This window comes from Lissotriton helveticus, chromosome 5_1, assembly GCF_964261635.1.
Source record: "Lissotriton helveticus chromosome 5_1, aLisHel1.1, whole genome shotgun sequence".
NCBI lineage: Eukaryota > Metazoa > Chordata > Amphibia > Caudata > Salamandridae > Lissotriton > Lissotriton helveticus.
Window position 1 is genome coordinate 169,764,407 of NC_136065.1, and position 20,772 is coordinate 169,785,178.

The window sequence follows — 20,772 nt, forward strand, 5'->3', positions numbered from 1 at the left end:
AAATTAACATTAGCTGTAGATGAATCCTGTTTCTCAGAACAGATTAAGCCTTCTGGTGCCTGTTGATGAACAAACAATGTCTTGAATGATATACGAGACATTTTAACAATATGGAAATATTTTACAATTAGGTAACATTCCAATGAATTTTCTGTTCAAATGGGAATATTTGCACTTTGCATGGAAGACAAGTGAATGGCAGGCTGCCAGAAAAATACTACATACAATATAGAAAAGAAAAAATGGTCCTGAAATACTGATCTGTTGACAACTGGGTAGTTTTGAAGAGCCAATTAACACCAGTGTAATGGATCACGCACTCCTAAGTGTTCAAATCTTGCATCAAATGGTGCTCAGTTTAAAGCGTGCATAAAAGGTACACTCTGTTCCTTGAGTGGAAACATATTAATGAAAAATAGCATTCCCCATCTTTGGTTCGTCCCCTTCAGCACAGCTAATGTCCCTCTCTTTCGAGAAGAGAGGGATATTAGGTGTGCTGAAGGGGACGAACCCCAGATGGGAACGCTATTTTTCAGTTTTGAAGAGTGACAGAAAAATGCTACTTAGGTACTTCATAATTAAATAAATCAAGAGGGGCACTTCAAGTAAATAGCTAACATCAATTAATATCACTGTGGTGTTGTTGAAACTGTAGCAGTCGCAGAACCGATGACCGATACCTGAAGCAGAATAGTCTTGCTGGCGTTCTGGAACTTTGGAGATTTCCTGGTGAAAATTGTAAGTTTCAATTCAGAATGGGTCTTTGACATTTTTAGGTCTCGGCCTGACGTAAGCAGCGCATGCGCTGCTCTAGTCATACGAGGCTTCTTGGAATCGATACGATTCCAGAAACCTCGCCCCAGCTCCGCCTTAACTTTTGATTCGTGCGTGTTGTTTTGCGTCACAAATTATGCCAAGGGCAGTGTAATGATTGCATTGAAGGCATGTCACTCCCTCATTGTTGCCACCCTGTCTCCTTTTATCTATGCCCTGCGGGATTGGAACTTTTAACCGCGGCGTTACACTAGAGCCTTTAATTACTGGGGAAGCACTATTTGTTTCCCCTTCCGTCTGTCTCTCTCAGAGACACATCTGCTTGTTTACAGCAGCTGCCTGGCCAGCGCTTGTTAACCTAGACGTGCCACTAGGAGGTTTACTTAACAGAGGAGAGTCCTAAAACACACCCTCCTCACTTGCTCTATAAACCAAAATGAGTCTCCCAGAACTTCGACTAGGTGATAAATTGTAACCAGCGTTGCTATCAATACAACGTGAGTGGCTCAGGGATGACTCATCGAGTATTCTTGGTGCACATCACTGAAAGCCCTACAGCTCCTCCCCCACCCACATTACATACTGCCGCCCACCCGGCAGTGCGATATATCCTGCTGTTGGCTTGCACTTGAGATTTCCTGGGATGCGGAGATATGACTGCGCCCGTGCCATCTGTATGGCTACCCATACCACTCTAAACACACCAGGGTCACAAGTAACAAAGTTAGAATCAAGGGCGGAGGGACTTAACTGTGCGAGCCGGACTAGAGCAGTTAACTGCAACTTTAGAACTGGAGAGCCAGGTTTGAGTCTTGGTGTTGCTCAACATCCTGTGATTCTGGGCACATCACTTAATTTTCCCCGAGTTTAACAAATACATGAATCCATTCTTGTGTAATGTGACTAGTGCTCATTTAAAGCGCTACGATGTCTTTAGATCAAGTTCGCGCTATATAATCATGGAAAAAAGTTAACCCGTCGCCTCCGAACCTGCAATAAAATATTCTACCCGTCTTTACCGCGCCCACCAGAAGCAAGTCACACAAGATAAATACGCAATAAATAACCAGTCCCACCGTATAACTGGAAGTTTACCGGGACCAGTTTAGTAAAGTTCCAAAAACCAGTGGATATTGAAATCAGATGAAACTGCATGAACTTATCCACTGAACTAGGCGGTGGTTCTTTAATGAGACTGGGTCTTGGCTACAGGGGTGGGGAATTCCTATCTCCCGACGCCGCAACATCTAGATTTCTCACATGGGCAAGAGGTTTTAATGTCTATTTTGTCCCAAGGACAAGTAGACAAAGACTTGTTGTAACCCAATACCCAGCTCATCAACCCTTTAGTCAAAGCCAGTCAATAAGTCTGAATGAAGGACATGCCACTACGTGCGGAAATGTAGTGGCCTGTGATTGCACTGATGGTCTGCAGTACAGTCACGACTGACTTTGGATGAGAGAGGGGGCTTAGCTCGCCCCACTGGTACACTTTTCCTATATGTCGGTGCCTCCTGGTCAGGGCTGGGCTTTGAGCAGTTTACTGGCAGTGAAAGGACCAGTGCAAAAGTTTGGGTCTGCGCTTTCATTTCCCCGGAACATAAGACCAACATTTTGGGAGTGGAGCTCGTGGTTGCAGCTACAAAATAGCCAGGTAACAGGCATTTTACTTTCTCCTCGAAGTTCTTTCATTCACTTCGAGCACTGCAGCTCAAGAACACTTACAGCACTGACATGCAAGACGCTGGTTTATCTGCTTCTAGGCCTCTGCCATTTCGGTCTTTTATTCTTTGTTCTAACCTTGGGCCTTATACGGGCCCAAGATGTGTTGTCACCCTCGCTTCCTGGGCCTACAGTAAAGTGCCTTGCTTTCTCTTCTCAAGCAGCTCGTGCCCCTCCCTCCCTACATGCTTTGCCTTCCCTGTGCACCTTATGTCTCACCCTACGTCTGCCCTTCCTAACCCCTCTGAGACAGCCCTGGCCCGCTCAACTTGGCTTCTCACCTCTTATCTTATTGAGGGCTTTCATTGAAGCTCCTTACTTTACCCATGCAACTTTCGTTTTCATGCAGGCATCTTGCCCACCCCCACTTCTGTCTTTTCACTTGGCCACTCGTGCCTCAGGTTTATTTGGTGGGCGCGGTGCTGTTTGCCAGCTCGTTCTCCCAGGTGCTCTGCATTTGTTTCTTCAACAGCACCAGGAATGAGAAGAGGGGAAATGAAAACAGAAGGGACACCCCAGTCTGCTTTTGTAGACTGGTTTATGATGGTATGCAGGGCTCAAGTTCTAAAGAAAATCGCTAGTGGACTAATTAGCATAGGAAAAGCACAGAAACAATCACATGAAGTGATGTCACAGCAAGTAATGTTACTATCTTGTGCGATGCATTAAAATTTTAGCATTTTGCACACAATTTTTTTTATATGGTTAGGCTTTGTCAGCTCTCCAGAATTGGCCCCCTTAATTGTATAGTTGCTTTACATAAACAACAAATATAATTATGCAGTGAAATGCTTAACTAGGTATTATATTCATTTTACTTCTTGTAAATCATGTTTTCCCCAAACACAAAGGGGTACGTAGTGACAAAGACCTTTCTTAGTTACAGACAAAAACAGCAGTTTTTAGTGAGTACATAAAAGGTGTTTAATGTATATCTTGTAAAGAGAAAATTGTTAGTTGCTCTGCTTCGATTATGCTGTAATTCGTAACACCATTAAACTGCAAAACACCACACTCCCAACATTGTTAAGAAATTAATGCCAGTGGTGGACAGTTTACCCATATTATGGGCCCCTCTGGAGGAGGGCGAAGATGTCTAGTGACACAAAAATACTGTGAGCCACATTGCAAGTAAACACAAAGGCATATGATTGCCAGTGGAAACAGTAATGAAAAGGCTAGGTAACTGCATGGGTGTTCATACGGTTGTAAAAGGGACATACATGATCTTCCTTCTACCTTGGGCAAAACACAACGTGTCCCCTCTGATTAGTGAGGGTACTAGTCTACCCTTTTCCACCCACGACTTGTGCTGTGGTGTTTGTACGAAAGACATTCAATGTAAATTTTAATTTCAATTACCTGATGTCACTAAAGACTTGTCTTTGAACTGATTGAATGTAAATGTAATTGTCATGGTACTTATAGAGCGCACGGTCACCAGACGGTCACCTTGCGGTATCGCCTATTCGGCTTCCTGGCGCTGATACTCATACCGCTGTGGAGCCCCTCCTGGCTTTCCCTGTGAAGTGTCCACTCCTGGGCACCCCCAGGGTGAAGCCAGGCATCCTTAGCGCTGTTGGGACCGGTGTGGAGGGTAAGCAAGCTATTGCCCAGAGTTGCAGCATGGGGCCCTTGATTAGAATAGGCACCGAGGCGAGAATTAACAGGCCCGAGGAAATTGAGCCCGAGACCCCGCCGAGGCGGGAATCGAACCCTGGTCCCTGGCCAGAACTCTGCATCAGGGTCTGCCGCTCTAACCATTGAGCCACACTCCTCCACCAGCATTGAATGTATATGCTTTACTGTGAACTACCAAGCATGGCTTTAAGGAAACATGGGGTGCTAAATGGAGGGTAATCTCTTCAAGTGCCAGGGCACAAGACTATACCTGCAATAGGATAGGTGACTTGAGGCAAACAAAGGGGCTACAGCAGGGTCAGCTCAGTTCTCATTGAATAAGGACGCACCATTGAACTCACCCACGAAACAACCACGAGTCTCCCAATATGCTGCACCTTTATCTAACTTACAGCAATATTTAAGCCTAGACAACTCTTCATCACCCCTACAAACACTATTAAAGTTTTGGTTAAACCCAGTGCCTCTGTGCGGTTTAGCAATATACACTTGTTTTAAGTAGCATTTAGTAACGGGTTAACCTTTATCCAAGTACCACCAATTTTAGTAGATTAAAAAACGGAGAACCAAGTAAACAAAACGCTTGCCCAGTATCACCAAATGAGGTCAACTGAAAGCGAGTCAAGGTTGAAGGTTCAGTGCCCTCGTTTGGCCGACTATATTTGAGCTACATTTCCTCAAGAGCTATGTGAATAGTGTGCTGGTACTAGGCAAAATATGGAATGGTTGCCTACAATGTACTGGCAGAGATGACTAGTTAGAGGAGCTAATTTGGGTAGACGTGCATGTGTATATGCAATGAATACAAATAGGCACCTTAACAGTTGACCCAGGAAAGCGAAAATGTTAAGACCCTAGGATAAACTGGTCTAAAGAAATCCTCCTCCTACTGTTTGGGATGGATAAATTGAGGGGTCTTCCTGCTCCTTGACTACAATAAGATGTATTGTTTTCAGGGTCCAAATCTTTGCAGAGGCCCATGAGTCTGTCCTTTGTGTTATATTTGTTTTCTCTTCCCGGAGCTTCGGATTCTCTACAACAGCTACACCTTGCATTTGGGTTGAATGTTACATCAAAGCACATTGCTGATACTATTACCACTAGGCAGTCGGAAGACAGTTTTTTTTCTGCTGGAAAGAAATCACATGCAGAGCAAGTGAATACATGGAGAAGGTACCACTGGAAGGTACTAAAGCCAGGAACAGCTAACAGTGCAAACTTCTCAGGAGAGACAGTAAAGCAATGAGAAAGTGTACTGATGCTACGTTCTTTACGGCAGAAATCACAAAGGTACCCACTGTATAAAAACTGCTTCTTAAGACAGTAACCATCTCAAGCAACCGCTAAAACCTTACCTCCGTTTTTGCTAAAGTACTGCGAAATTTTAGGTACCATTTATGTAAAGCATCATTTATTAAAATGTGTGGATGCATGCTAGTTTTTCCAACCAAAATTCATAATGGTAAATCAGTGTAACCAGTTTCAACAAGATTATGGGAAACATGAAAATAAGCAAGCACTGGCAACGCCAATAGGTCTGACTTTGGTGGTCAACCTTTCGGTTTTGTCAATGTGTGTCTTGTTTTGACATGGTTTATGTAAAACTTTATTGTTGCTGGAGCTGCTGGGTCCTAACCATTACAACAACTATTAGAAAATAGTTTTTTGTCTCAAAGCACAAATTGCCATAGTATTTCCTAGCACTGAACAAAACGACTATGTGTTCTGTGGAAAAGTAAATTGTGCCATGTTATATGTGCCTACGTGTTCCCCATGTTATGTCATATGTGCATGATCGATATGCATGTATTCCCCTATGATCGATTAAAGACGCAATTACAGTTGTGTCCATCTCTAGTATGCCAGTTTCCAGTTCTCGTGAATACAACGAATATCAGGCCTATGTAATCCTACGTTGCCACGTTTTTCAGTGTGCACGTTAATTCATTGAATTGTCCCCGTTTCTAGGCCTCAAAAGGGCCCGGACTCAGATTCAGCTCCTGTTTCCTGAACCCTCTCCGAGGAGCGATACAGCCCCCACCTGTATCCCTGACCCTTAGCTTACTTCTTGCCACGCAGTGCCCGGCTCGGCCTGGCTCTGCCTCTTAGTCTGCCAAGAGTATGTTACGATTCTAGTTATCAGTCCAGCCCTCCTTCTCTGCATTCCTAAGCTACTGAATCGCATCAATAGTTTCCGTCATGGTCTAGCCTTTATGTCTCCATGTAAGAGAAATACTGTATTAATATTCATAGAATATTCCTTGCACACACACTACATATAGGATTATGCATGCATCAGTCTTAATGTCTGTTAGCCTTTGCCCTGATAACTTTTGGATTCTATCAACATGTTCTCTAAACACCAGATACTAGATAGGCTTTAGGTACATGTCGCTCTGACTCTCCAGACTTTAGTCTCCTCTTCTAGCGCAGAAGTCATAGCCCCCCAGTTCTCCCTAGTAACACGTCATTGCCAGTTTGCGCGCACCACTAGGTTAAAGGTCCCAGCTGCTCAGGTAGCCCCCTCCATGTTTCCGCCCCATTTATGACATATTCTGTTACGTTTACATCACATGTCTATGTATACGCCCTGTACACACCTCTTGTTACACCCACTTTATGCCTTATCTTTCGCGACTGCTACAAACTCCGCCTACTGCTACGCCTACTGTATTGACTGTAATGTAAATGTTTTAACTATATATACTTGTGCACTGTTATTAAACGCTAGCGCTCCTTTGTCCCTGCCCCAGGCAGCTGCCATCCCATCCCCGTACAGGCTGTCCTGTTCCAGTCCTTTATGCTTAATTAAAGCCTGTCAACTCTAGCTACCTCGTATCTTGACTCTTATTTATTGAGCTATCTATTTGTATGAGTATCCTGAAAAATAGTACCGGTAATTAATTATTTATTTACCACATAATGGCGCCCGAATAGGGACTTGCCCTTTCCCCACGCGCCGGAGAAGCCACGCAGGCCCCCTGATCCTCTGCAGCCGTGACGGAACCATCCTGCGCAGCGGCAGATATTTCTGCTTCAAGTATCCCTCAGGTCCACGGAGGAGACGGAGGTTGCGGTCCAGCATCCAGACGAGGCGGTGGAGGAACGCGGCGAGTCCCGACCAGAGCCCAAGCCGAGAGTCCAAGGTCCGAGGTATCCGGAGGCCCACCTGTAACTGAAGTCCGAAGTTCGTCCGTCCGTCGTCGTAGCAGTCCAGTCCAGTCCGAGGCCTTCCGTTCTTGCTGCCCGGTGAGTACCGTTGCTGGGGTAGTATCTAGACAGGGTCAATTAATTTGTCTCTGGTCCGTGGGTTTGGGTACGCAGATCCAACACGAAGTGTCCACTTAGGTGGATGCGGGTCCTGACGTGTCTCTTTATGGGACCGGTAAGTATCGTACTGTTTCAGCAGTGCATCTAGTCTGTTCTAGTAAGTTCTGTTCTCGAAAAATTCATGTGTTCTGTTCTCAGTATTTCAGGTAGTATCTTGTCCGAACTGTTATTCTGTTTTCTAAATGTTATTCCATGTGTTTTCAATGTCGTGGTATGAATGAGTTGTTTTTCAAGTAATTATTGTGTTCATTGTGTATAGTATTGTGTCTAGACTCCAGTCCAGTCATGCCTCTGTTCTCAAAATTACGTCAGCTAAGAACTAGAAAAGGCCTGCTCGAAGAAGCAGTTCCTGTCCCGCCTAGGGACAGTCCAGGTCATTTTATGTATCATAAGCATGGCATAAGTGCCATATTATATCTAGACTTATGGGTGGAGTACACCAAAGATCTAGAAGAGAAATATAGATGGCCTGTATCAGGTACATGGGATGCCGAGTGCATCATGCGAGTAGACGAAGCATTATGGAAAAAGAAATCCAGACAGTCCCAGAAAGATGCCATCGAGTTATGGCGCAAAGAATCTCACAAAAGAACAGAGAAAGAAATCAGAAAGTCAGAATTAAGTAGAGAATCCTTAGAAAGAGCCCAGGAAAGGGAATTAATCGAAGTAGGTGAACGAGTTAAAGCCGAACAGTCAGACAGACAGAGAAATGCCCTTATTAAGGGTATGTATCCTCTTCTTACCGAGGGCTTGCCAAAAGCAACCCCGGAAGCACCATGTCATTTTCCGCCGCCATTAGTTCCGATTAAGCTACGTCACAAACCGACCGCAGCTGATATTTTTCTCTCGTCCTATTTGGACGACACAGTCCCAGAATATGCAAATCCTGTTCCGCCAGCTCCTGTAAATAATGTAGTTCCTGTTCTTCCAGCCACCGGGGCACCTGTTACAGCACCTGTTACGGTACCCCCGGTCCAGCCCATAATACAAGTTCCCGCTACATCGGTCACTCTGCCAGCACGAAGAGTATCAGTCGACGATTCCAGTTTAGGGGCCGCGGGGGGAGGTCCTCCTGGTACCCCGCCGCCACACAAACGTGTAACATTAGTCGAGTTACATGAACGTGCGTTACAGCGTACGCCCAAATATCAGTCCGTTGCAGATATCAAGCGAGCTCTTACCGAATGCCGTTATGATCCAGTCCCAGGCGATGATAATATGGTTATATATTCATTGCGTGTAAGACGGGTGACCGAGTATTTGGACACCCTACCGAATATGAAAGAAGATCTAGACAGAATATATCGTTTCATCCGTACAGGAGACGATCCAGAAAGTATTGGCGAAATCATGTCTCTAAGGAAAGCTGAGACCCAGCTCATGCTATTAAAATTTCTAATTAATTGTTTAATAAGGGAACAAGATTGTCCGACTAAAGATCCGACCGAAATGAAAGTTCTGACAAGGTGGAGTGATAATATAGCCGAGGGTAGACACAAGACACTCAGTAGTATAGAGAGTATGTACAAGAAAATTCGTAAGGAAATAATAAGGTTACACGAAACTCGTAAAGAAGCACAAGTAAGCGAGAAGGAAAACGACTCTTCTACTGAAGAGGTAGACGACGAGAATACTACCAGAATAGCGTATGTAGGTAAATCTAGATTTCCAGACCGACATTTACGCCTAGAACACAAGAAAGTCTTTCGTCTTCCAGCACCAGAACAAGGTTCTCTAGAACAAGTATTTCAAGCTACCGATCACATTCTGAAATCACGAATCGGTTATAGTGAACTCAGTACCATGCATGAACAAGAACTAGCCCGATCAGCAGTCCGATGGATTACTGATTCTACCACTTTTCCAGACGAAATAGTGGCACAAATGTTTCTGAAACTGCCCCCAGCCGAGCAGCGACTGGCGGGTATGTATATGATTCAGCACCTCATTACATTGTATGAGGGTCAACATTCTGATCCAGGTCCGTTACATGATATCCTGAACGAGTTACTCCAGTATAAATGGAAAGGTTTAGGTACCGATTTAATTAGTGTCATTCTAGAACAGCGCCACAAATACCGAACGTTTCTGAACCCGCATTTTGTTCACGTCTCACCTCCGGAAAGTAAACCGTTTTACATAGATAGACAGCATCCGTTACGAGAAGTACATCCAGTTAGGACACCGGATGGTGAAATGCAACGAGTATTTGTTTACACCCCTATCACAAAGATGGAACTCTTAGAGATGAAGAAATTAATTCCCTGTCACGACAAAGATCCAGCAGGGTTCCATCGAGAATTAAAAGACATGCTCCGTATGGGAGAATACACGTATCCAGATATTATTAAAATGCTAAAGGTCCTGTTGCCCGCAGGGGTATATGAAAAACTCAAGGAAAAAGAATGGGAGGTGGGAGAGAAAAAGATCGATTGGGCAGTTCTAGAAGCTGAAGATAAGATACGAGTACCAGGTACCGGTCTTGGAGAGAAATGTAAAGAATTGCCAGAGTTATTGATTCAGGTTTTGCCTAGGTTATTAGCCACGAAAAAGGAAGACTGGGATGCAATCTCTGCATGCAAACAGAAACAGGATGAAGACGCTAGTGATTTTTATTCTAGATTTGAGAAATGCTTTATCATCAACAGTGGTTTGAAGACAGGTAGCGAGTCATACCCTCATCTTTTTGTTACTAAACTAGTCGAGAATTCAAGTCCACAAGTTAAAAATCGAGTATTGAAAGTCGAAAGTACCTGGCAAGCTAATACCCCGTCACAAATGCTTCAAATGCTCCAGTATCACCAGAATAGAATCAGGGAAGAGCAAGAATACGAAAAGAGACGTATGAAAGACACGAAAATGAAGGTACTAGTTGCACAATCTGTTCCACAAGACAGTCAGAAGAGGGGTCCGAATCAAGCCAGTCATCCTGCAGCTCCCGTTAAAGGGACATGCAATTATTGTAAACAGCCAGGTCATTTTATAAACGAGTGTGCAGTTCTGAAACATAACATAGCCACTGGTAAGACTAAAGAAAGACCACGTCCGCCTAGACCAGAACAAGTTACACAGACTTCTCAGTCACCACAGAATGCACAACAGACAGTTCCAGCATTGCAGCCTATCGCTGCAACACAGCATGTTACACAGCAAATGTACCAGTATGCTCAGACAGAGTATCCAGAGTATCAACAGTATTCATGAAACAGCCTAGAGAGGGAGGTAGGCTTGCCTCTCATCGAGATACCTGTAGATCAAGAGGGTCCCTATGTACATAGTCAAGTATTAGGGAAAGACAGAAAGTTTTTGATTGATACAGGGGCAAGTAGGACTACTATCAGTCATGACGAGGTTCCAGGGGCTCCGCTCTCAGGCTCTAGAAATATTTCCCTTGGATTTTCAGGAAAGCCTATTGTAAACGAGATTTCAAAGCCAGTTACTCTAGAAGTTGGTCCATTGTCCCGAACTACTGATTTGTTACTTACGAAGTCATGTCCAGAAAATTTGTTAGGCATTAAAACATTAAAAGAATTAGGTGCAGTAATTTGTTGCTCCCCAGAGGGAGTTCGTTTGTTTTTAAGGGACTATAAAGGTCACTATGTATTACGAGATTTTGATCCAAGATTATCCAATGTACCGCAGCATTTATGGGCGCAAGGTCCAACAGATGTAGGTTTTATGCGAATCACACCCCATCGTGTGACCCTCAAGCAAGGTATAGTCTTGCCACGAATCAGACAGTACAGATTGCCACCTGAGGCTGTAGCAGCCTTATCCAAAATTATTGACGAGCTCATTGCTCAAGGAGTGGTTGTAGAAACTGACTCCAATGTATGTAATTCTCCTATCATTCCAGTCATGAAACGTACTGATCCAAATGCACCTCCAGTATATCGATTAGTGATTGACCTTCGAGAACTTAATAAATGTATCATACCCCAGTATCCAGTAGTCCCAGATATTTCGTCCCTATTAACAGCCATTGATCCCGAAGCCATATTTTTTACGGTAATCGACCTCAAGAATGCATTTTTCAGTGTTCCGATTCATCTAGATAGCCAGTACCTTTTCGGTTTTTGTTTAAATGGAAAGAGCTATAAATTCACACGAGCTCCTCAAGGTTTCACAGAAAGTCCTAGTATTTACAGTCAAGCACTTAAAAGACAACTAGACAATATTCACATGCCAGCTGACACTGCCCTGCTCCAGTATGTCGATGATCTACTGATCACGGCCCGTTCTGAACGTGACTGCGAGCGAGCGTCACTTACAGTTCTGTATTTCCTAGCCGAGATGGGGCACAAGGTGTCCCCTTCGAAGCTTCAATTCTGTGTCCAGCAAGTGATCTACTTAGGCCACTTACTGTCCAAGTGGGGTAGGCAGTTGACACCAGACCGTATCCAGTTAATAGCGAGTCTCCCACAGCCCAAGACACAGAAGTAGGTACGTGCTTTTATTGGCCTTACTTCTTACTGCAGACAATGGATTCCTCAGTATGCATTTCTAGCCAAGCCACTGATACAGTTAACGACACAGGAGGCAGCCGTATCGACTGTCCTCCCTTGGACATCTGAACATACACTTGTTTTTAATGAGTTAAAGAAAGCTTTATGCCAAGCACCTGTTCTAGCTACACCGAACTACAGTAAGCCTTTTACACTTTTTGTCACAGAACGTAATGGTACTGCATTATCTGTTCTCACACAAGATCAAGCAGGACAATACAAGCCTTGTGCTTATTTTTCGAGCACATTAGATCCAGTAGCCCAGGCTCTGCCTGCGTGCCTCAAGTCAGTTGCAGCCACAGCTCTAGCAATCAGACAAAGTGATTCCATAGTATTAGGACACTCCCTGACAGTACAAGTTCCACACTCCGTGGAAGTTCTTTTAACCCCTTCAGCGCTAATGACAAGGGTAACTCGTCATGGACTTTCCAATGATTTCAATGGAAAGTCAATGGACCTCGCACACACCCCTTAGCAGCCAAGTGGTTAAACCGAACACAGACTCAGCACTTGACAATTGCACGTTTAACAGGTTATGAATTGACACTGTTCCAGCCACACATAGAAATCAGACGCTGCAACATTCTAAATCCTGCTACACTGTTACCGTCAGTTACTTCAAATCCTGCCACACATGACTGTGTGGAAGTCATTAACACTATGACTAAGCCAAGACAAGACCTGACAGACATTGCATTACCTAATCCCGACCTGACACTTTATGTGGATGGTTCATGTATGAGAACTAGTACAGGAGAACTAGTAGCCGCGTATGCAGTGACTACTGAAACAGAAGTTATTGAGACACACCGTATTGACACCCTGTCTGCTCAAGCAGCAGAGCTAGTTGCTCTGACCCAAGCCTGCATACGTGCCAAGAACCTAAAAGTAAACATATATACAGATTCACGTTACGCATTCGGAGTTGTACACGACTTCGGAGTACTCTGGCAGGAGAGAGGTTTCATGACTTCTCATGGAACCAAGATTCAGCATGGTCTCCTCATTCAAGCTCTGTTAGATGCAATACATTTACCGACAGCTATCGCTATCATGAAGTGCAAAGCACATACAAAAGTTACTGACATCATTTCCCAAGGTAATGATCTAGCAGATCGAACAGCCAAGCTTACAGCTCAGACACCAGACATTCCAGTTAACAAGACACAGACATTCATTCCAGAACAGACTACTTGTATGACAGTTAAGGACCCTACACAAGATGTCATAGACATACAGTTACATGCTACTCCTGAAGAAATTAAGAAATGGTCCGAACAAGGAGGGGTCCAGACAGATCAGGGATGGGTGACGAAGGGAAAAGCCACATGGTTTCTCCCCGACTCTATGGTTCAAGTCATTATCAATACCGCACATAGTCCAGCACATCTAGGAGAAAAAGCCATGTTAGATAGTATACAGAACCTTTGGTTCAACAAGCACTTACGAGCTGCAGCCAAGCAGAAAGTCCGTACTTGTATGATATGTTGCCAGTTCAATCCAGGTAAAAGTGTCCCGGTGGAACAAGGTGGATTCCAACCTCCTGACCACCCTTTTGAAGTCCTCCAGATGGATTATATTCAGATGGAGCGATATCGAGGTTTCAAGTATGTCCTTGTAGTTGTATGCGCTTTGTCCAGGTGGACAGAAGCATATCCAGTTTCAGATTACACAGCCGCGACCACTGCCAAGCAGCTGGTTCGTGAATTCTTCCCCCGTTATGGACTCCCTAGGGTCGTATATTCTGATAACGGCCAGCCATTGTCATCTGAGCTCATGAAGCATGTTTCCCTCTTGTTAGGGTACCAGTGGAAGTTCCATTGTGTGCGCCATCCTGAAGCAGCCGGTCTCGTAGAGAGACATAATCAAACCCTGAAAATCCGTATTGCTAAGACATGTAAAGAGAAAGGTGTAGACTGGCTAGTTGCCCTGCCAGTTGCTCTATTCTTCATGCGAATGGTTGCACACTCCAGATCAGGTCTGTCTCCTTATGAGGTCGTATTCGGCCGCCCCCCAAACATGTGGGGAACACCTAGACCCCGCAGTATTACAGATGTTTCCAGTAATATGTTGACAGATTACCTAGCTTCCTTGATGTCTGCCCTACACTCTTGTCGTTCACAGGTTGCCGCCGCATTTCCAGACAACACTGAAGTGAAACCGCATGAGGTCATCCCCGGGGATCTCGTTTTGGTCCGGAATTTTGATCGTTCAAGTCCACTGGAGCCCCGCTGGAAGCAACCTCAACTAGTCCTCTTGACCACCCGTACGGCCGTGAAGTTGGAAGGCCGTAAGGGGTGGGTCCACCTGTCCCACATCAAGAAGTTCCATGGATTACGGACTAAAACCTTTTCAAAGGATTGTTCCATTTCGAAAGACTGCCCTATTCTCAAGGACTGTCCCGCTACTGACTTTGAAATCAAGCCCTCCCTGTTAGAGAAAACTCCGCAGCAGGAGTATAAATCCAAACTCCGGTCTAGTAAAATAAGTCAGCCAGTTTAATTGTCTAAGTCCCTCTCGGGTGAAACGGTTAGACAGGTATCTGACATGTATGAGATAGACCCCCATAGTGAGAGAGTTAGTCAAAACTCTATAAGATGTATCGTTTTTCTAAGTTTTCTATTGTTTCTAAGTTTGATGGTTACCTGCACAAGTTATGCATTGCATATATGTTTTCCAATTTCTCATGTAAATAAGTTTGCTAATGCCACAGTAGAGCACACATTTAGTGATCTGCCTCCTCACGAGTTATCCTATCGTCTTGCTATGCGTAATAACACATTCATCAGAATGTTACACTATTCACACCAGACCAGCAATGCCACTAATTGTTGGGTGTGTGGTCGACTCCCCCCTTTCCAGACACCGAAGGGAGTTCTGCCACTCTTTCCTTATCCGTTTTCACATAATGGTTCGTGTGGAGCATGGTCCATGTTAACGTCATCTTCAAATGATATGTCCCTTCTGAATAGAACATGTTTTCCAGACAAGCAAGGTCTCACCCATAGAACAGGGTTAGATCTAGAAAATGAAGTATATGATTTAGGTAATTATTCCTCGAATTTTATGGTCCTGAATGTTCAGTCTGATACTACTCCAGACTTACCTGCTATTTCAGTACTACCAGTCAAAGGCGAATTATGTGTCAGAAAGAATGGTTCCGCACATGTAGGACATAGTGATTGTACTACTACTGTCGAGTATAGTGACAGTGGGAAATCTATTTTCAAAGCCTCACGTCATTCTTATTTTGTTTGTGGTCAGACCGCATATGTTCGTCTGCCCCTCGATTGGGATGGAACATGTTACATTGCCTTCCTACTGCCACCAGTTTTTCTAGCCCCATCTGATTATCACAGAAACACCCATCTAGTACACGTCAGACCTAGAAGGGAGATCGAGTCCCCAATTGTCGATCAAACTGAAACTACTCTAGAACAGTATCAAGACTTTAATAAAGGTTTCTTCTTCTTTATAGGACCTGTCCAAAATAGTAAGTTAATACGTAGACTAACCAGAACCCTTGAAGCAGTAGTGAATGAGACTACTTCTGCTCTAGGTAACTTAACCGAAGAGCAATCTGCTATGAGATTTGTCGTGCTCCAAAATCGTCTCGTTCTTGACGTCATACTGGCCGATAGAGGAGGAGCATGTAGAGTCATCGGATCTAGTTGCTGCATTTTCATTCCTAATAACGCGCCGTCTGTTTATTCAGCTATAACCAGACTTCATAAAATTGCCCATCAGTTACACCAGAATCCGGGCACCTGGACATGGTCCGGTTGGCTCTGGAGTATTATATCTGCCTGGGGATGGAAAGTATTGTCATTTCTAGGTATTGCAGTAATGATCATATTCAGTTGCTGCCTCTGTATACAATGTGGCCCTGCGATTTGCGGCATTTGTGCTACCTCTTGTATTCCTAGTCCTAAGTCCCGTTCCAAGACAATTCGAGACGAGCAAATGATGCTATATGAAATGATAGATGGTATCATGAATATTGATGTTTCCTGATGGAAACGTAGGGCACAAGGAGGGAATGTGGAAAAGTACATTTTGCCATGTTATATGTGCCTACGTGTTCCCCATGTTATGTCATATGTGCATGATCGATATGCATGTATTCCCCTATGATCGATTAAAGACGCAATTACAGTTGTGTCCATCTCTAGTATGCCAGTTTCCAGTTCTCGTGAATACAACGAATATCAGGCCTATGTAATCCTACGTTGCCACGTTTTTCAGTGTGCACGTTAATTAATTGAATTGTCCCCGTTTCTAGGCCTCAAAAGGGCCCGGACTCAGATTCAGCTCCTGTTTCCTGAACCCTCTCAGAGGAGCGATACAGCCCCCACCTGTATCCCTGACCCTTAGCTTACTTCTTGCCACGCAGTGCCCGGCTCGGCCTGGCTCTGCCTCTTAGTCTGCCAAGAGTATGTTACGATTCTAGTTATCAGTCCAGCCCTCCTTCTCTGCATTCCTAAGCTACTGAATCGCATCAATAGTTTCCGTCATGGTCTAGCCTTTATGTCTCCATGTAAGAGAAATACTGTATTAATATTCATAGAATATTCCTCGCACACACACTACATATAGGATTATGCATGCATCAGTCTTAATGTCTGTTAGCCTTTGCCCTGATAACTTTTGGATTCTATCAACATGTTCTCTAAACACCAGATACTAGATAGGCTTTAGGTACATGTCGCTCTGACTCTCCAGACTTTAGTCTCCTCTTCTAGCGCAGAAGTCATAGCCCCCCAGTTCTCCCTAGTAACACGTCATTGCCAGTTTGCGCGCACCACTAGGTTAAAGGTCCCAGCTGCTCAGGTAGCCCCCTCCATGTTTCCGCCCCATTTATGACATATTCTGTTACGTTTACATCACATGTCTATGTATACGCCCTGTACACACCTCTTGTTACACCCACTTTATGCCTTATCTTTCGCGACTGCTACAAACTCCGCCTACTGCTACGCCTACTGTATTGACTGTAATGTAAATGTTTTAACTATATATACTTGTGCACTGTTATTAAACGCTAGCGCTCCTTTGTCCCTGCCCCAGGCAGCTGCCATCCCATCCCCGTACAGGCTGTCCTGTTCCAGTCCTTTATGCTTAATTAAAGCCTGTCAACTCTAGCTACCTCGTATCTTGACTCTTATTTATTGAGCTATCTATTTGTATGAGTATCCTGAAAAATAGTACCGGTAATTAATTATTTATTTACCACAGTTCTGATACGCTGCTTGTAAAAGAGCAGAATGCTGACTCTCAAGGTAAAGCCAGTCAATAGATAGAATGTCATTAAAACAAAATGTCCTGCTTAACACCAGACCTAATTAGGAACCCAATTATTAAAGAAAGTCACGAAAGTTCACCCATGGTTTATTTTCTTGCATTGGTGCAGATTCACAGCTTTCATATATTCACATGAAGGCCAGGAAATTGTACTTCTAAAAAATATTGGTCAACTGCATTTTAGCACTACCAAATATGATGGCATAATTTTGCTCCTGCGAACATCTGTTGAGGATTTACAAGTTCACTTTTCCGCCAACCACATTTTCCCAGCAAGAAATTTTCCTTCTGCCACTGTCAGTAGTACATTTCTAGCCTTTGTCAGTGTCTGAAAAGATTAGAGAAGAGCTGGTGAAAACCACTTAAAGGTGCAAGTTAGTAGGTTTGCACAGACTGTAAAAGGCATTCCAACCGTGGAACCATTACTTATCACTACCTTTAGCCCCAGTATATAATCTGCTAAAGGTGGCAAAATAAGTAAATTGCCAGTATTCAAACCCTTATATAGTATGAACCCTGGTATAATCAGAGAGGCTATTATTAGAGCTCTTATAAAATGAGATTGCCGCTATTATTTGTTACTGCACTACATGGCACCAAAGGGGCAAGTGGATTTTGGTACAGGGCAAGTAGATTTATGAAGCTACCTGTCCCATGGATAAGTAGATATTTTATTAAATTCCACACCCCTGATGGCTACCATGATGCCGTGACTCTCTACAGTTTGGGGTGCAGAGCACAACGTGGATTGAGGTTGTGAATATAGTTGTGTTAGGTTATTGGCCCAGGAGTCCCCTATTGTGGCAGCTCGCTGCCATAAGACCCCAGAATTTCAGCAGAGCACACATGCCTTCTATTGCTTTATTTAGTATTTAAAGCTGCAGGACCTTTAGACCCTACCAAACACTATCCAGTTGTGACGAACATCTGTGAATTGGGGTAACTTAATCCCTGTTGATTATATTTCCATCAGAGTTAATAGAGAGTCTTTTTGCTTGGCTACTACAATAATTTCAAATGTTTAAATAGAAACAAATTGCTCCCGACAAAGTACAATGGGGAAGAAAATGCACTGAACTAATTACAATGGATTCTGCGGATCTGAATGCAAGTTGAGTGTTCTACAGTGCAATAGCACAAAATGGAGTAGAGTTTGGTAGAGTGGAGGAAACCAGAGTGTTATAAAGTGGAGTAGGGAGTTGTAGACTCGAGTGGCATGGGCTAGAGTGTTGTGGTGTAGAGTGCAGTGTTGTGTATAGTATTTGTGAAATATAGTATGGTACAGCGTATTTTAAATTTTATAACAAAAAAAAAAAGATTTATGTACTGCACTACTTCCTACGATGTACAGTGATACGCTGCGATAATTAAAAAATATATATAGAAACTAATTTTGCCTACGTATTACCAATTATTTTTATATATAATTATTGTTTTAAATCAGAGAGTACTACAGTACTTCCTAGGAAGTACTGCGGTACTTAAACATTTTTTTTAAATGTTACAAAATTACAAATACACTGTGCCACACTATATTTCACAAATAGAGTGTAATACATTATATTTTTAATTTTTAAAATTTTATGGTTTACAAAAAAAGTCCACAGAGTGCTGCGGTAATACCAACAAATTACACCGCTACTTAATTTTTTTTTAAAGTTCCTTTTTTTACAGAACATGGTACGTGCTAAGTACTAATATGTTACTCCGTAAACTTAGCAAAAAATATATAGAAAAGATAAATACATTTCCCTACCTCTTTCCACTTCAAGAAAGTGGTACTACGGGGGCGTGGCTTGGACGGCAGGGAGAATGGCCGCCTAGCTTGTCTTTGCGCTGCACGGGACCCAGAATCACGGCGAAAATGGTGTGATATAGGCTCCGAAATCATGCGTCAGAAGTGATTTCAGCGACCGCAACACCTCCCGCACATGATGTAATGGCGAAAACAACTGCTCTCCTGCTACAAACGATCCAGGCTGATGTTAGAGTTTATGCCGGAGACGCGAGGCATGGCCGCCATCTTAGGTCCGCGGAACTCGGCCAGTTACAAGCAGGTTTTCCAGCCCTTATCTCATGCGAAAACAGCCTTCTAGATTCTGAGGTGAGCGCATTCATCATGGATATGCAGCGACACTTGCCCCAATACACCGATTGCTAACACGGGGCCGCAAGAGTGAATTAAATATATCCGACTGTGTTAATGCCTGACCTCAAAATGGCGAACTGATTTTACAGTAATTCAAACGCGATAATTGTGTGTTCTAAACTCGCGCCCTACTGCCCAGCACAGCGTTCTAGCTCATTGTGGGACCATCATCTCCACAGTCTTGCCGCACAGAGTCAATACCCACCTTATTGACTACACGGATAAGCTCACGCTCGTTAACTGCTGCCCGGACGGCGGGGAAATGGCCGCCTAATCTGTCTGCACGCCACACAGGAGATCGTGTCTAGCCAGAAGCAGTGTGGGACGCGGAACGAGCCCAAAACAGCAAATTCGACGTGTGCAAGGTTTAATGCACCACGAGAGCCGCTTGGCACTACTTTTGCTCCAAGAGAGGCTGCTGCACGACCAATAGCTCAGGGGAGTCGTGAGCTACACTTAGAGATCCCGCCAGTGCACCTTCTGCCCTAGAGGGGAGCGCTTTACTGAACGAGTGATTTACAGCACCTCCATGTGCTTTTGAGGCACAACGATGTGATTTGCGTCTCATGACATCTGATTTCTCTCTGACACAGCGGGTCTTTTCCTACATGAGCCCAGCATACTCTGAGTGTTATAAGATGACTGATGCTGCACCGTCTGTTACCCTCGCAGTGAAACCAACACCAGCCCAGTTCACCTGTCCCTAAGATGGCGGATAGCAGAAGACACCAATGCTGCAAAAATATGGCGCAAACAAGAGCCACATGCTAGTGCTGACACCCAACCGTAGACATTATCATTGTGATTTCAAAAGATCTCTAAACACGTGTTACCTGGCATCAAATACGACAGCGCCCGTGTCCCCTTAGCGCTAAGCACTTATACCAGCGTCCCACTACAACACAGGAACCAAATCAACATTGCGTCCTGCGAACAACAAGGCTACTAGAAGAGTATTCCCAGCCAGTGAATACAAGCCAGATCCAGCAGCTGGTTGTGGCACGACCGATACCTATCTACCTGCTTATCGACGGTGCTCCGCACAAACTCCAAAAATGGCGGATAGAGACTCCAAAAACACTAAGAAGGTGCGGCCAGAAACTTCCATCTCGGACTCACCTATTAAGAACAGGGGTGACGTTGCTAGCACTCTAGACATGACTCTGAAGAAATTTGCGGACGTTCATGACCTTGCCAAGTCAACGAAAAGTAACACCGACGCGATGCAACTTGAACTAACCGCGATCAGAGCTGACATGAACTCCTTATCTCTCCGCCAAGACGAAGCAGAGCAGAGAATTAGCGATATCGCAGACAAGTCTACAAACGGCGCTAAAATCACACAGCATC

At 44.1% G+C, this 20,772-nt stretch overlaps 1 protein-coding gene across 2 annotated transcripts in view; it reads right to left on the reverse strand.

The window, feature by feature from the left end:
• Positions 1–20,772, reverse strand: part of RABGAP1 (RAB GTPase activating protein 1) — an 855,191-nt gene that overhangs the window by 369,514 nt on the left and 464,905 nt on the right. The window lies entirely within an intron of this gene.